This window comes from Polyodon spathula, chromosome 7, assembly GCF_017654505.1.
Source record: "Polyodon spathula isolate WHYD16114869_AA chromosome 7, ASM1765450v1, whole genome shotgun sequence".
Taxonomy (NCBI): Eukaryota; Metazoa; Chordata; class Actinopteri; order Acipenseriformes; family Polyodontidae; genus Polyodon; species Polyodon spathula.
This window is the reverse complement of record NC_054540.1, coordinates 46,241,213-46,246,568: the sequence shown is the minus strand read 5'-3', so window position 1 is coordinate 46,246,568 and position 5,356 is coordinate 46,241,213.

The following is a 5,356-nucleotide window of genomic DNA, read 5'->3' as shown; positions in this document are numbered from 1 at the left end:
AAGTGGGCTGACTGGCCTCTGATCCTGAGTGGATGAAAATCAGTTTGTCTCTTAAACAGAACCATGTACTGTTTGTGTGTGTGTGTGTGTGTGTATATATATATATATATATATATATATATATATATATATATATATATATATATATATATATATATATAGTGTCTATAAAAAGTCTACACCCCCTTGAACTTTTTTCACATTTTTTTTGTCAGTGCCTCAGAGTTTCAATGAGGATTTTTTTCCACTTATCTACACACCATACACCACACTGTTAAGGGGGAAAAAAGGTTTTATTGAGAAAAAAATTATATATTAAGAATACAAAACTGAAAGATCATATTTGGATAAGTCTCCACCTCCCTGAGTTAATACTTGGTGGAAGCACCTTTGGCAGCAAGTACAGCTGTGAGTCTGTTGGGATAGGTCTCTACCAACATTGCACACCTAGATTTGACAATATTTGACCCTTCTTCTTTACAAAACTGTTCAAGCTGTGTCAAGTTCCTTGGGAGCACTGATGGACAGCAATCTTCAAGTCATCCCACAAATTTTCGATTGGATTTATGTCGGGGCTCTGACTGGGCCACTCAAGGACATTTACCTTTTTGTTCCTTAGTCACTCCAGTGTAGCTTTGGCTGTGTGCTTTGGGTCGTTGTCATGCTGAAAGGTGAGCTTCCGTCTCAGTTTCAGCTTTCTTGTAGAGGGCATCAGGTTTTCCTCAAGGACTTCTCTGTACTTTGCTCCATTCATTTTCCCTTCTATCCTGACAAGTGCCCCAGCCCCTGCCGATAAGAAACATCCCCATAACATGATGCTGCCACCACCATGCTTCACAGTAGGGATGGTGTTCTTTGGGTGATGCGCTGTGTTGGGTTTATGCCAAACATAACGCTTTGCATTTAGGCCAAAAGGTTCCATTTTAGTTTCGTCACACCACAAAACTTTTTGCCACATGGCTACAGAATCTCCTGAGTGTTTTTTTGCATACTTCAAACAGGAGTCAAGGTAGGCTTTCTTGAGTAATATCTTCCTTCTTGCCACCCTACCATACAGGCCAGATTTGTGGAGTGCTTGGGATATTGTTGTCACACGCACATTTTGACCAGTCTTGGTCATAAAAGCCTCTAGCTCTTTTAAAGTTGCCATTGGCCTCTTGGCAGCCTCTTTGATCAGTCTCCTTCTTGCTCGGTCATCTAGTTTGGAAGGACGACCTGATCTAGGCAGGGTATTGGTGGTGCCATACACCTTCGTCTTCTTAATAATCATCTTGACCGCGCTCCAAGGCCTTTGATATTTTTTTATACCAATCCCCTGAACTGTGCCTTTCAACAACTTTGTCCCGGAGTTCTTTTGAAAACACGTTGGTGCTCATTGTTGAGTCTTTGCTTTGAAATGCACTTTCCAGCAGAGGGAACCTACAGGAACTGCTGAATTTTTCCTGAAATCATGTGAATTGCTACAATTTGATTAATGACTCAGGACTCTAAAAACAAGCTTCAGGTGTCTGTGACACTACCAGTGCTGTAGCCAATTCAGTACACCTCAGAAATCTGTATCCCATGGCACATTGCGTATGAGTAAAATGAGGTTGTCCCACAGGAAGTCCTATTTTTTCTTTTGCTTGTGTCTGAGTTAAAATACGAGAGAAGTGCCACGCGTAGCAGTTTTTGGCTGCATTTTGCAATCATTTACTATCTTTTTCATCTTTTTTTCCAGATTTAGCTTAAATATTGTAGTTTTTCTCCAGATTTATAAATGTTGTAAAAATAAATAAATATTTTTTAAATGTGTGCATTCAGATAATTAGATAAATATATAATTTATAAATCTAGTTACAAGATTTAACATTTAGCTAAATATTTAAATAAATCTTAAAATTCTTAACAAGATTTAACATTTAGCTAAATATATAACTAAGTCTTAAATCTCTTAACAAGATTTAACATCTACAGTACTGTGAAAAAGTATTTTCCCCCTGTCTGATTTTCTGCATTTTTGCATATTTCTGACACTGAATGTTATCAGATCTTCAACCAAAATGTATATTAGATAAAAGGGACCCTGAGTAAACAAATAACACCAAATTTGGTACTTATTTCAATTATTTATTAAAGTAAATTATGCAACACCCAATGCCCCCTTGTGAAAAATTTAATCGCCCCCTTAGACTCAATAACTGGTTATGCCACCTTTAGCAGCAATAACTGCAACCAGACGCTTCCTGTAGTTAATGATCAGTCTCTCACAGCGCCGTGGAAGAATTTTGGCCCACTCCTTCATGCAGAACTGCTTCAACTCAGTGAAATTTGTGGGTTTTAGAGCATAAACTGCTCGTTTCAGGTCCTGCCACAACATCTCAATGGGATTTAGGTCTGAACTTTAACTAGGCCATTCCAAAACTTTAAATTTCTTGTTCTTCTACCATTCAGATGTAGACTTGCTTGTATGTTTTGGATCGTTGTCTTGCTGCATGACCCAGCTGCGCTTCAGCTTCAGCTTATGGACGGACTGACATTCTCCTGTAGAATTCTCTGATACAGAGCAAAATTCATGGTTCCTTCAATGATGGCAAGTTGTCCAGGTCCTGATGCAGCAAAGCATCCCCAAATCATGACACTACCACCACCATGCTTGACCGTTGGTATGAGGCTCTTCCTGTGGAATGCACTGTTTGGTTTTTGCCAGTCATAGCAGGGCCCATGTTGTCCACTTTTGACTCATCTGTCCATAGAACATTGTTCCAGAACTCTTGAGGATCAACCAGGTGTTTTTTGGGAAACTTGAGATGAGCATTCATGTTCTTCTTAGTGAGCAGTGGTTTCTGCCTTGCTACTCTGCCATGAATCCCATTTTTGCCCAGTGTCTCTCTGATGGTGGAGTCATGAACACTGACCTTAGTCGAGGCAAGAGAGGCCTGCAGATCCCCAGATGTTCTAGGGTTCTTTGTGACTTCCTGGATGATTTTATGCCTTGCTCTTTTGGCAGGACGGCCACTCCTGGGAAGGTTCACTACTCTCCCAAACTTTGGACAAATTTGGACAATATGGCTTTGACTGTGGTTTGCTGGAGCCCCAGAGCCTTAGAAATGGCTTTGTAGCCCTTTCCAGACTGATAGGCATCAACAGCTTTTTCCCGGAGGTTTTGATCGTGGCATGATGTGCCTCTAGAACCTGTGTGCTGACAGCTTCACTCTGATGATAAGGGCCGAAGTTAATCAGATTTATATTGGGCAGGGCAGGCCCAAATCAGGCCTGATTTTTAACCAAAGTATTCAAACAGCTGACCCTAATTAACTGGGGGGGGGGGGGCATGTTTGATTACCTTGCACACCAAACAAATGAAAGAAGCACCAAACTTTGGTGACATTTTATTCTCTCAGACTCCCTCTATGTACTACTACAACCCACAAAAAGATCTGACCAAATTCAATGTGAAAACTGTGCAAAAATGCAGATTATCAGACAGGGGGCAAATACTGTTTCATGGTACTGTATATATATCCTCAGTTATCACAGCCCTAGACTGATTCTTTAGGGTAGAGAGGTGAAAGAGTGACACATTGTTTAATCATCTGACTCCGCCACCAGCCCTGTCTGAGGCATTGTAAGCTGTAACCAAGGGAATCGCTGCACTCCTCCAGTCTCCCTCGACAAATAATGAATTTGTGTGGCGACAGTAATGAGTGCGCTCTGTCTGTACGTTCTGTTCTTGTTCTGTTCTGTTCTGTCTGGCAGCTGACTCACACAAACACTTACACCATCACTCTCAGCTCTATTACTGGAACTCCGATTGCAGGCACACAGTGTACCTGAAAAAGGTCAATGATGCCGGGGACGAAACAGAAAAAAACAAGAAGAAAGGCAGGTCCCAGGCAATGAAATGGATAAGGCATCACCTTCAGAGCAGCTGTGTATGAAGGCAGCACCTGTGAAATTGTTGAAGATGCTAGTATCTTGCAACAGGATATACAGCATCGAGAAACCCTTGCCATATGTAGCACACACTTTGTGTTATTGGGATGTCCTTCATATACCTCTTAATTTGATAGGTTTATAGAAATCCAGATAGCTATTCAGCAATATTTAAAAAATTGCATCACCTCATTGAAAGTCCTATTCAGTCACCAGGGGTAAGATATGATAGACTGATACATACAGAGGCACTTGGTTGGCAGGTGCTTCCGTATTGAAGGAACTCAAATTGTTTCATAAGGATCAACCATGATGCAATGGACCATGTTTGATAAGTTTAGTGAATTAGCCTGCTGTGCCATGTAGCATTGTCATTAACCACAATTTAATTAGGCAGCTGCTACTGCTTCTTGAATATATTGGTCCCTTTCCAAAATTCATCAACCCTGCTAATTACTGGGATAATTGGGGGAAAAAATAATCTGGTTACATTCCTGAAAATTTGTATGTAAAAATAAATAAACACCTATGGCAGTAACCATGATGAGCAAGTTTTATATCAACAGTACATGTAAAATAATGTACAACAAGAAACGTAAATGCATGAAAATGGGATAAGCAAATGAGGTGTTAGTATCTTGGTAAAGCAAATCAAAGTGCTGATTTTCAGTATGTGGAATAACTTCTTGTGTCTTCAGGATACACAATGTGTGACATACAGAGGACCAGATGCACAGACAGAGACACCTCCTGTGGCAGAGCAGAGCTCTGCCCTTTATAGATTGGCAGGGATGAGGTTAAATTCCCCTACCTGCCTGGGTTTATTGTGCTCAGGTGGCTAGAGTTGATTGGATTAATTAACCTGACATAAAAGGAGACCTCGGCTGCTCATTTGGGAGAGGAGGGAGCTAAGGAAGCAAGCTAATGGTTGTGCTTGCTGTTTTTTTGGTTTGCTGTTTTTTTTTTTTTTAATATATATTTTCTGATCCGGTGAAGGCATCGCCCAGCCTGGAAAACTTTATTTTGTAAGATTTGTTTTGTTATATGTGTTTGAATATCTTTGTTTTGGCCCTTGTGCCCTTTTATTTTGTGTTTATTTGTAATAAAAGTATTATTTTTTTGAAATGCAGTCTGTCTCTGGGCCTCTAGCCACTCACCAGCCGGTGACCCTTGGTGTCAGAAGAGGGACATAGCGCCTCCTGGAGGCTCAGAGCAGTACTTCAATAGGGGTTTTTGGGGAGGGTTTTTTTTTTGGAACTTTTGGGACAATTTTTTAAAGGTAAATAAAAAAAAAAAAGAAATGGGAAAGAAGAGCAGAAAGTGGCAACAGAAACCGCAACAGCAAGAGGAGGTCGGAGGTGACAGCTGAGAGCCAGAGAGGGAGGAGCCTCCGTCCCGAGAGCCTGAGAGTGAGGAGCCTCCGTCCCGAGAGCCTGAGAGG